General features: G+C 46.1%; 1 protein-coding gene across 28 annotated transcripts in view; it reads left to right on the top strand.

Annotated features, from left to right (window-relative positions):
• Positions 1-12,644, top strand: part of ATXN1 (ataxin 1) — a 451,593-nt gene that overhangs the window by 183,949 nt on the left and 255,000 nt on the right. The gene's annotated exons all lie outside the window — the stretch shown is intronic.

Genomic DNA, 12,644 nt, shown 5'->3' with positions numbered 1-12,644 from the left:
CTAAGACCATACCCTAAAAATAATTTGTTGGATGAATGAATCAGACACATACTATGTGTCCATCATTGCCTTTTACACCGATTAAGACATTCAAGACTTTGCCGTCTGCTTTGAAGTGGTATAAAATCTAGCTGAGAGTTAGATCTACTTGAATAATAAACATTGGATTATAACCCAAACAATAAAATATTCATTAGTCCACAGTGATGTAAGTAACTGAATAAATAAACCAGAGGAAGGGAACAACTCTATTAGTGAATTATTCCAAATAATAAATAAAGGAATGATGGAAGTATAAAAGCACCATTAGAACCCATAGCAGCGCCGGTTCAAATCCCAGCTGCTTCACTTCTGATCCAGCTCTCTGCTGTGGCCTGGGAAAACAGTAGAAGATGGCCCAAGTCCTTGGGCCCCTGCACTCACGTGGGAGACCCAGAAGAAGCTCCAGGTTCCTGGCTTCGGATAGGCGCAGCTCTGGCCATTGTGGCCAATTGGGAAATGAACCAGTGGATGGAAGACCTCTTTCTCTCTCTCTCTCTTTCTGCCTCACTTTCTCTCCCTGTGTAACTATGACTTTCAAATCAATAAATAAATCTTTAAACAAAAACTATAGCAGTAATTGCCAAGGAACATTCCACTAATGAATGGGTTTGTGGGTGAAAGTGGATTTTGGGAGTTGAGAATTAGTTGATAAAAATGTAAGCAGAGACAAGATTCTTGTAGAGTTTCAAAGCATCTCTCCCTAAAGCATGTAGTGATTGCAAAAAGGAAAAAAATATATACTTTTACAATAAGGAGTACTGTGCCTAAACTTTGTGCTAACTCGGGTTCAGTGGATGATGAGAGGATGAGAGACGGCTGGGGATGGGAGTTCAGGAAGAGTTTCTCAGTGAAAAGCAGAACCTGATGTGGACCCGGGGAAGGCGCATAGACATACTCTGTGGCACGAACTCAGGGTTTGTGGTAGGTGCAGAGGTGACAGAGACAGAGACCGACATAAGGAAAGAATGCAGGTGGCCATTGTGGGATGTGTCGGAAAGGCCAAAATGCATCCAGTTTTGCTGAAGGTCAGTATGAAAGGATGTTGGGGGTGGCTGTTGTGGGTGCTGGAGGTGGGTGTGTCTGCCCACATGGGAGACCTACCTGGAGTTCCCCGGCCCAGCCCTTGCTGTTGCGGGCATTTGGGGCATGAACCATCAATGGAAGACCTCTCTTTGTCTCTCCCTCTCCCTCTGCCTGTTTCCCTCCCTCCACCCTACTCCTCTTCACCATTCAAATAAATATATATTTAAAAAGAAATAAGGAGGACAGTTGGACAGCCATGGGGAAGGCGGATTTGGAGGGTCACTGAGATCTGGCAGAGGAGTTTGAACTTAATGCAGCAAATGAAATGAGGTTCTGATTTCTTGTTCTTGGAAGTGATTCAGTGAAGTGGGATATGTATGAAATTAGTGGCAGGATATCAAAGGTGGCTGGGTTGGGAGAGGCTGGGGCAGGTGGGCTAGAAGATAACAGCAGGTCATGAGAGCCTACTCATCTAAGGCAGAGGGGCGGGGGATCGGAAGACAGGAAAGGAAGCAGAAGCAACACCTTGGAAACTATTTGAAGGGGTAGAATCATAGAACTAAGTAATTGATGGGTTTGGAAGATGAAGAGGAGAGGAATGGAGGAGAATTCCTATTCATGCTTATGTGATAGGTGATGTTGATGTCCACAATTGAAATAATAAGTTTAGCAGATACTCAAGTGCTTACAGTAAAGAATCATGTGTTGTAGGTAACAAATGATGATTAAAGAGTATAAATATAACGGCTGTCTACACTGAAACATGGCTCATGAAGCCTGTGGCTTGGGCTAGACTGAATGAATAGGTACATGGACAGATCAGACACACCGGAGGGGTCCTCAGCATCCAAATAAAAAGAAGAGAGGCATTGCTCTAGGCTACTCCTTGTAGCAGCTAGGAGCAGAGTTCTATTATTGAAGTTGTTGGACTCTACTCACACATGAGCAAACTCTGTGAAATCACCGTTCTGCTAGGGAAAAGCCCCCTGTACTCCTGTAACTGTGTCAAGAAAGAGGTCCTTGGCTCCCAGAGGTATCAAATGTGAAAGTTTAAATGCCATAAACGGAACTTGATAGAAGAAAAGGAAGATGTGTCTGCATGTGAAAATTTCTTCATGCACCATGGTTTTTTCCATTTGTTCTATTTAGTATTGCCCATTGAGCAGACCCTGAATTACTGCTCTTCCGGGTAAGTGTGGCGGTACTGGTCTCCTGTTCTGAGGGTTGGTCTCTCTGTGTTATTTAGATTTCCACCCATCACTCAAGGGTAGCAGTATTTTTTTTTTTTTATCTCTGGACAAGTTGGCAGTCTCCCCATCAGCATTTATCAGCTGTTATGTGACACATTCAGACTTAGTCTTGGGAAAAATTGGCTTTGCAGCCTGAGTACCATCAGGATGGGGTGGAACCTTGGGGCAATTCATCGCGAAGACTTAGATTTCCCCAGCTGCTGACAGGTAGCAGAAATCACATCATGTTTTGAGGATGCTTTTAAAATTAGTTAATGAGGCAAAGAGAGGGAAGGAGGGAGGGGGGAGAGAGAGGGGGTGGGAGAGAGACAGACAGAGACAGAGAGAGGCAGACTGAGCTCGTATCTGCTAGTTCAGTCTTCAGACATGTACAAGGGCTGGGGCTGGACCAGGTCAAGACAGGGAACTAGGAACTCAGTCCGAGTCTCCCACATGGGTAGCGGGAACCCACCTGCTTCAGCTGTCACCATTGGTTCCCTGAGTGCATCAGGAGCAGAGCTGACACTCAAACTCAGCCACTTTGATACGGTACATGTGTATCCTGACTGCAGTCGCTTAGCCAGTGCCCACCCCACGTTTGAGGATCTTTGAAGATCTAAATTCCTTTATTAGTCAATGTTGTGTTGTTATTACTTATGTCTAGGATATCAGTCATTATGCTAAATAAATCATTAAATTGTTTATTTTATTTGAAAGGTGGACACACACAGGCATAGACCTTCTATCCACTGGTTTATTCCCCAGATGGTCACTAGAGCTAGGGCTGGGCCAGGCCAAAGCCTGGAGCTGGGAACTTGATCTGAGTCTCACACATGGGTGGCAGGGACCCAACTACTTGAGCCATCACCTGCTGCCTCCTGGGATATGCATTGGCAAGAAATTGGACTTGGAAGTGGAGCAAGCACTTGAACCCGGGCATTTAAATATAGGAATTTGAGTGGGAACATTTGATTGACAATAGGCAATTGAAAAGAAAGTTAACCCTTTTATCATTGACTAAAAGTGGAAGTTGCTTGATATTCTGAAAAATATGAAACTGTGGAAATTCTGATTCTAGTCTAGGAATTGAGCGTTGAGCATAACCTTTGCAGCATGTAAACTTAAACTTCAAGTACCTTTTTAATGATGAGAGTGTTCCATGGAGTATGAATTGACCATGGTGTATTTAAAACACAGTTTAACTGGCATTGTGCAGTGTAACATGAATTGATGTTTTGTGCAGAAGATAAAAAAGAATTACAGCTTTTGTGGAGTGGGCTTTGGCCATGGCAGAATATTCTCTGAAGTGGCCTCTAGGCCCCTTTTATGGGCTTGCTGGGGAAGCACATACGTTCGAACTGGCAGGATAAAGAATCTTTTCATGTCCTTTTAAACTAATGTATTGACTTCAGGACTTTTGCAGAGGGAGCATATTTCAAAATTGCAATTGTGGTCCCTGGTCCTCGATAAAGGTTCTGTCTGAAAACTTGCTTTGTCTAATGGCTTTTCCCACAACCCCTGTGTGTGTGTGTGTGTGTGTGTGTGTGTACGTGTACCTCAGTTTCCCTCTTCCCCAGAATGTCTGGCGAGTGTTGTGCATTCACCACAGCTAGTTTGTCTTATTTTGTTATGTTGTTGTGACAGAAGTGGAAGTTGTATGCCGAGCTCTGGGAGCCACCGTGGGCTTATTATCATAGAAGTTGCAGGTTTCCATAAAGGCAGGCAGAATCCTTGTTGCACAGTCCTTGGCCGAGCTCCACAAGGGCTGGACGTCCTTTGTCATAGAGGCTGTACATGGAGTTAGAAGTTCCTCAAGAGGCTGCACAAGAAATGCCTAACCATCCAGCCTGGGGTGGTGGGGGGGGGGCCTTCGCGGGAGCAGCAAAGCATGAGGATGGAGAAGACCCGGACATTTCTGTGGGGGAGCAAGGACAGCGAGCCAGGCTTTAGGACTGCACACAATCTAGTTCAGATTCTATGTTTGTTTAGAGTTCTATTGTATCCTGCCACACCTCAGCCATGGAAGGAGGGGGCGTGTGCAATGGATAGAATGCTTATTCCTTCTTCACTCATTTTCCTTCTTGGAGCTGTCTTTTCCCCATTCTGATTAAAAGTACACTGAATGAATGAATAACAAATGAATGAAATAAGCAAGCTGCTTTGAATAGAGTCCAGTGATGTCACTCCCATGGATTTAGTTCCAAAAATAGCATGATCCTGATTTTCTTAGTCAGAACACACATTCCTATGGCCCTATTCTAGAAGTAATTGGAAGGGGAAAAATCTTCCTCGAAAATAAATTTTAAAAAATGACCACCAACATAAAAAGCCCTATGATACACGAGGCCCTGAGACACCCAGAACCCTGTTGGCTTAGAAGGACACTCAAAGGAAGGTCAGTGATTGAACAAGTTTACTTCTTTAGTTTCCCAAACAGATGAGAAGGAGTGAGAGGGCTTTCTAGTGGTGAATAGACCGGCCACAGGGAAGGAAGAGACAGCCCATCACAGCCAGGAGCCCTGGAATCTCTCAGCAGCATGGGGCTGCTCAGTTTGAAGGCCAACAACCTTAGTGGGTTATTCAGGATTGGTGAACAGAAAAGAGCTTTCCTGTGATACGATAAAGAGAGATGATGGAGAGGGCATGAACGTGACAATGGCACACGACCCTGACTTTTCAGGATTGTACAGCAATGCAAGTTACTTGTTCAATGGGGTTATGGTTAGCTAGGGTATTCCCCAGGGATTGGCTGGTGGGGTGGGGGAGATCCCTATGGTGATGCTACTTTCTCATGGCTAAGCTGTCCCCTAGGATGTTGGGAGAGAGACCTTAGGGACCTCTGCATCTGGCTAGCAGTTGTAGGAGGTGAGAGAATAGATGGTCTCACTGGGAGTTTGCTACTGGAATGGATATTCAACACTTTTTTCTGTGGTCCCATGGCCAGACTTAGTCACCTGGACACAGCTAAATGTCACATCTGGGCACTTTCAGAGCACTTTTTCCAGGCCAGCCAGCACCACCCCAGTGTCAGCTGTGGGCACCCAACCCATCCTCTGTGGGACATCACATTGCACTTCTGGGAATGTCAGGAGCCCATTGACATCAAGTCTTTATGTCTTGACAGTCATCAGGATCTGAACTTAGAGATTCCTGGATGCCATCTTCATGGTAAGCAGAGGCAGCAGTCCTGTGTGGCTCCATGTGCAGGGCAAGGAACCTTCTAAATAGCACACCTCGTAGATGGCAGCACCACAGCCATCCTGGGCTTTGGATGGAAGTCCTGCCTTTGCTTCACACCTGTTGGCCAGGACTGCCTTTTCCTTCTTCCAGCTGCATTTCCTAGGACCTGGGTCCTGATCCTAAATTCCAAGGTAATTCCTGAGATTGCCAGTCCTTCCAGATGTCTCCTCATTTGGGTTCTGTGCTCAAAGCTTGGGGATATCCCATGATGCCACTCTCCCAAGGTTGTGTCTGTCCTCAGGATTCTGACACAAGTGTTTGCTAAACTGATCTCTATTGGCCTTTGGTGTCTGGGCATGGGAGGAAGAGTTTTAGGGGTAGGGAGTGAGGGATAGCTACTTACATTGGTTGTCTCCTGTGTGGGCTGGGATGAAGCATTGAGACAGTGGGAGAAGCATACAAGGAGAGGCAGGCGGATGCAGGGAAGAAAACTTCTTAGCCACTTTCTCCCCATTTCTTTACCTTCTGTTCTCCGCATTGCATAAAAGCAACCTGCATGGGAGCTCTTGGTGCTAGCATTTGTCTCCCCTATGGGCTCAGTAACTCTTGTTTACCTACCTACAAAACTAAGCACTGTTTAAAACATTGTTTTTTCTCTAAGATAAAGTTTGGCGTTCCAAGCAACTGGCTTACAGATGAGCTTTGTGTACACAGCTCATTCATAAATTGAAGATTGCCTGTGCTGGGCAGTAACCATGGATGGCATTTATCTCTGTTTTATCAATATGGGCTTGCCAAATTGACTTACTTGCCTTTATGTTGATGATAGCCTCTCCCTTAACATTTAGTACTGTTCAGAGAAATGTTCCCTTTGGAGGGGCTTCAGATACGCTTGTGAATCTGAATAATGATTTTATTTTATCTCCCAGTGTATCTTTGGTAGTATTCATGGCTATGAAAATCTTTTGCACAGGGAAAGGAAAAATTGTAGAAAAATTGAGAACTATTTAAAGGCATTGGGGGGAAAAGGAGAAACCTTTTCTTGCATTACCTTGAGGTGTCAGATACTTTGCAATGTGTGTGTATGTTGGTTTGCAAAGGTTAAAAACTCTGAGGTTTATAACTCCTGTGTGTATGTGTTCCACACATACTCAAGCACTTCCAAAAACTCATGAAAAATCTATGCATGAATTTCACAAAAATTTTACAGCAAGGTAAACTATATTTTAATAAAATATTTCCACAATTGAAAAAAGGGATTTATTTTTTATTTATTTGAAAGGCAGAATTACAGAGCAAAGGAGAAACAGAGAAAGAGAGAGATCTTCCATCTGCTGGTCCACTCCTCAAATGGCTGCAAGAGCTGTGACTGGACCAGGCCAAAGCCAGGATCCAGGGGCTTCCTCTGGGTCTCCCACATTGGTGCAGTGCCAACCAGGCACTTGGGCCACCTTCCACTGCTTTCCCAAGTGCATTAGCAGGGAGCTGGATTGGAAGTGGAGCAGCCTTGGTAATGCAAAAGCTCTGAGCATTTTCCATATTGTCAACATGGGAGTCCTAGCTCATGCTTTTTATTTGTACTTTTACTAATAATCTGACGAGTCTGTTGTTTGCTCTGTGGAGCCAATTTGCAGATCACAAACCTTACTTATTTCTAGTTAGTGTGCCTATGTAAGATGTGCACAATGGGGCTGGCATTGTGGCACAGTGAGTTAAGCCCCTACCTGGCACACCAACATCCCATATGAGTACAGATTTGAGTCCCAGCTGCTCCACTTCTGATCCAGCTCCCTGCTAGTGCACCTGGGAAGGCAGCAGAAGATGGCCTAAGCACTTGGGTCTCTGCACTCTTGTGAGAGACATGGGTGAAGTTCCAGGTTCCAGGCTTCGGCCTAACCCAGCTGCAACTATTGCAGCCATTTGGGGAGTGAACCAGTGGATGGAAGCTCCTCTCCCCTCTCCCCTCGTCTCCCCTCTCCCCTCGTCTCCCCTCTCCCCTCGTCTCCCGTCTCCCCTCGTCTCCCCTCTCCCCTCCCCTCGTCTCCCCTCCCCCTCCCCCTCACTAATTCTGCCTTTCAAATAAATAAGTACATATTTTTTAAAAGATGTGCATAGAAATGCTTCTGTGAATGTCAGATTGCAAGGTAGAAAGGTGGAACCTGGTGCCACACGTTCCTTCATAGGAAATTTGCTGTAGATGTACAAATTCCCCTCGTTAGGAGAGCAGCTGCCGGCAAGCGATGACAAAGCTGCCAAGGCTTTCTGTTCTGAGATTGAAATGGGGTACCCAGGCCTGCGCCAGCTCGTCCGAGCCAGGTCTTTGGCATGATGTGCGTACAGTGACAAGCACACTCCTGCGATGGAAGGAACTGCCGATTTCAGTTAGCAACTCGGCATCTGAGGCCAGGACAGCTCTAGTTGAGTGGATGAGAGTCACAGTGTGTGGTCCTTCCTGTCTGCTGACAACAGAACTGTGGCCCCTGCAGGAAATGTTCCCATCCCATTTTAGCTTCACGTGTTTTGTTGTCTCTTTTGATGGATTTTCTCATTTGTCAATATGAGGAGAGTAATTTCACTGTTGAGAGCTTCATGCCATCCCCAGCTGGCAGTTGCTCTCCCCAAAATGATCCTCAGATTCCAGAGACAGTGAGCAAGAGGGGTCAGGGACCAGGCTTGTTCTTTCTAAACACTGTGCTTTTGCGGGAACTAACCTGAGTGCTGAGAGAACTGTATTAATCCCTTCCAAGGGTGAGGACCCCTGTGGTTCGATTACTTTCCAGTAGGTCCCAGTGGTCCATCGGTGAGCAAGCTTTCTGCATGCGAGCCCCTGGGAGACATGTAGGTTCTTTGCAATGGAAATTCACATGAAGCCAGCGTGCAACCAAGACAGGGTTTACCGGGAGCTTCTGCCGGAGCTCAAGGGAGACAGCATGCCAGGAAGAGGTTCTGCCAGCTGGTTCAAGGAGGGGAGCTGGGCAGGGGTTTTTACTGGGTTGGGAGATGCATCTGTTTTCCCCCGGCATGTGATACTTCGAGCTGCACGCAGCCCGGAGTTGACTCATTTCCCCCTCTGCACACGACACTTCAGTTTGCGCCCAGTGTGGTGGTCTGCACAGGCGCTGTTCGTGTTTTGGTACAGGACTTGCTCAACGTGGTGGCATTGCTCACTCCTGCCACCTCAGGAAGGTCATGTACAGGTCACATTGGACTATTCTGGGCATGCATGCAGGGTGGGGAAGTCCCCATCAGGAGGTCTTTTGGGGTTAGGGTGTGGACACTCCTTTCTCTGGTTTGCAGTTGAAGCCTCTATCTGAGGCTGGGAGGGGCTTGATTGAGTAAGTCCTGCTTTTCTTCTGTTTTAAAACCATATCCAAACCCTACAAGTTTACCTGAAATCCTTTTGAGAACTATTTCTATATTGAATTCCTGGAATGTTCAAATAGCAAAGGCAGTTTTAAAACATTTTGTTTTTTCCCTTTTGGTAGACAGATGTGATTATCAACTGGAAACCTTCAGGTCCATATGAAAAATATTATTGGGATTATTATTTTTAAAAGGTATACAATGACATCGTTTATTATTTTTACATCAATGTACCCTCTAAGAACCCCGTTGATTTTTCTGAAGGGGGTTCATTTCCTGGAACTGATAATATGCTGCTGGAGGTTCCTTTCAAAACAATTATTGGCATGTTTATCAGATAAATCAAACCTCAAATGGGGCACGAGGAATGATTTTTCAATACCCTGTCTCTGCCAGTTGCTGCCTAAAGACAGTACTGCTGCCGGCGCTGCGGCTCACTGGGCTAATCCTCCACCTGCGGCGCCGGCACCCCGGGTTCTAGTCCTGGTCGGGGCGCTGGATTCTGTCCTGGTTGCCCCTCTTCCAGTCCAGCTCTCTGCTGTGGCCTGGGAGTGCAGTGGAGGATGGCCCGGGTCCTTGGGCCCTGCACCCACATGGGAGACCAGGAGAAACACCTGGCTCCTGGCTTCAGAGCATCGCGGTGCCCCAGCCTCAGCGGCTGTTGAGGGTGAACCAACAGTAAAGGAAGACCTTTCTCTCTGTCTCTCTCTCTCTCTCACTGTCCATTCTGCCTGTAAAAAAAAAAAAAAAAAAAAGACAGTACTGCTGCCTCTTAGCTGGAGTGATGTGGAGAAGCGTTGGATGCAGGGCCCTGTCCTCACAGTGTGGGTGAAGCTAAAAACCAACGCTGCAGAGCTGCCTGCTCTGTGTTTTTCATAAACTCTAAGCTGAGTATTAAAGACCCAGCCGCTCTAAAGCTGTTGCCTGTGAAGATCAAGCAGAGATTGATTTTTCAGCACCCGGCTCATACAGGGAGGCAGAATGCAGTGGCTCAGATGGAAAGGAACAGGTGGAAAGAAGAGCCGGTACCTCCCTTGGCGCCCACCCGAGGTGTCTCCCGGGAATCTCGTGGCATGCTTGCATCAGGGAACTGAGACCTCTCCCCAGTGAAGAGGAGCATTCTTTGTTCGGAAGCTGGGAAGCAGAAATGGTGGAGTACAATGGAGCTTACCTTTTTATTTTTTTTTTAGTCAATGCAGTGCTTTTTAGTATATTCACAGAGTTGTACAACTGTCACCACCATGAATTTTAGAACATTTTCATCAGCCCCAAAGGAAATCCCATACCTGCCAACAGAGTCACTTCCTGTACCCTCCCCTCCCCCCTGCCCAGTCCTCATCCCCTGTTCCTGGCAATCGCTAATCTACTTTATATAGATTACTTATTTTAAACTTTCATATAAATAGAATCATGCAATGTGTGGGCCTTTGTGACTGATTTCTTTTACTTGGCATCATGTTTTCAAGGTTCATCATTAGAGCTGATTCAGACTTTACTTATGATCAAAGCATATTCTGTCGTGTGGCTATACCACGTTGTGTTTATTCATCCGTCAGTTGATGGACAGTTGGGTTGTCTCCATTTTTTGACAATTATGACTAGTGCTGCTCTGAGCATTCCTGTATGGGTTTTTGTGTAGACATATGTTCCTTGCATTATGTCGCTTACTTTTAAGCAGTTATACATGAAGATAGCAAAAAGGTTTTTACATTTTACACATTTCTTTGTTTCATGACTATGTCCTCTGTCTTCTAACCTGTCTCACTATCCAAAAAAATATTTTTTAAAAAGATCTATTTATTTAGAAGGCAGAGTTGCAGAAAGAGAGAGAGGAGAGACAGAAATTATCCATCTACTGGTTCATCCCCCAAATGGCCACAGTGGCCAGGCTGATGCCAGGAGATTCCTTCAGGCCTCCCACATGGGTGTAGGTATCCAGGGACTTTGGCCATCTTCTGCTTTCCCAGGCACATTAGCAGGGAGCTGGATCAGAAGTGGAGCAGTTGGAACTTGATCTGGTGCCCACATGGAATGCCAGTGCCATAGGTTGTGGCATTCCATATGGGCTCCAGGTTTGAGTCCCAGCTGCTCCACTTCTGATCCAGCTCCGGCTAATGTGCCTGGGAAAGCAGCAGAAGATGGCACAGGTCCTTAGGCCCCTGCACCCATGTGCAAGTCCTGGAAGAAGCCCCTGCCTCCTGGTTTTGGCCTGGCCCAACCCTGGTCATTATGGCCATTTTTGGGGAATAAACCAGCAGATTGAAGACTTCTGTCTCCTGCTCTCTCTCTGTAACTCTGCATTTCAAATTTATTATTTACTTATTTTAAAAATGTGATACTGTCATCTTTTACGAAGCACTAACTACCAGACACTCTTATAAGCTGAGGATGTGTTATACTTCTCAGCCCTCACTCAAAGGTGCAGTGTTTGGGATTGCATAAAGGCTGAGATCCTTCACCTGGGAAGAAGGAAGAGCTAGGATTTGGACCCATATCCTCTTTTCCCTGCAAGGCTCAAGTCTCTGTAGCCACCCTCGCAATAACCCTCCCCAAGTCGTGCACCTGTTCCTCATTCAGAGAATACTTGCTTCTCCAGTTTGATCGTGAACAGTAAGAAACAGGATTCCTGGACTCTCCATCCTGTGCTCCTTGCCCTGGTGTTGGCCTCCATGTCCTGCCTGCACAAGATGATGATGGAATCTTTCCCTGTGTTTGAGTGCGGTGGCATCACCGAGGCCTGGTGCTGGCTCGGGGGACGTTTAACCTGACTGCCCTCTGCCTGCTGTTACTCCGTGCCCTCATCTGCAGGTCTCATGTTGGTCACCTCAACCCCCAGCAAACGCTGCTGCACCTAGGGCCTGTGTATCCACATGAGCCAGCATCCTAATCTTGTAGTCTCAAATTGTGCGATTCTCTTCTCTGGTCACAGCCTCTTGAGGACCTGCTTTTCCTTCTCCTCCTTGGAACCCTGTTGTCACCTGAGCTCTGGACCGTTCCCTATTCCCTGGTGACTAGTTTAGTCTTTCCAGCTCACTGTCTCCCGACCCAGCCCAGATGATCCCTGTCAGGGACACAACTCCTTAGGGCTCTCCAAAGATCATCAACAGGTATGAACTCTGCTTCTCCGACTTGAGATGGCTCCTTTGTATTCTTCTCTAGAGGACTCACCATTACATTTCTTTCTTTTTTTTTTTTTTAAGTTTTATTTATTATTTGAAAGGGAGAGAGAGGGAGAAAAAGATTTTCATCTGCTGGTTTACTCCCCAGATGACTGCAATGGCCAGGACTGGACCAGACAAGTCAGAACTCTTGGGGTCATCCACATAGGTGCAGGGTCCCAAGCACTTGGGCCACCCTCCATTGCTTTCCCAGGCTCATTAGCAGGGAGCTGGATCAGAAGAGTGCATGTGTATCCTGGAACCAATCCCACTTCGATGTGAGGAATGACTGCAAACTTCTCTAGGACCATGTCAAATTCTACACTCCCTCTCTGAGACATTTCCTGTTCACCCCAAGGAAATTATCTTCTATCTACAACATTTTTATTGGGACTTCTCTTACTTTTACTTGGTTTTCTGACTGTTTGTCAAAATACATGATTTCTTTTAAACTACATCCCCGTGAGACAGTGCGTTTGCGATTGAACCTATGTCCTTGAGCAGTAAGTACTCAGTCATTGTGTGCTAGATGAAAGGAAGAATGAAAAGTATGGCTGCATTCAAAGCAAGGGAACTTGTTGGTGATGTCCTAGTTTTACGTTTCCATGAAGGAAAGCAAAACTGACGAAATGTGTGTTTTGTTGCACTG

This window comes from Oryctolagus cuniculus, chromosome 5 (assembly GCF_051225735.1).
Source record: "Oryctolagus cuniculus isolate XC-2025 breed Fujian yellow rabbit chromosome 5, ASM5122573v1, whole genome shotgun sequence".
Classification (NCBI taxonomy): domain Eukaryota; kingdom Metazoa; phylum Chordata; class Mammalia; order Lagomorpha; family Leporidae; genus Oryctolagus; species Oryctolagus cuniculus.
Note: the sequence above shows the minus strand (reverse complement) of the source record. Positions and strands in the feature narration are given on the sequence as shown.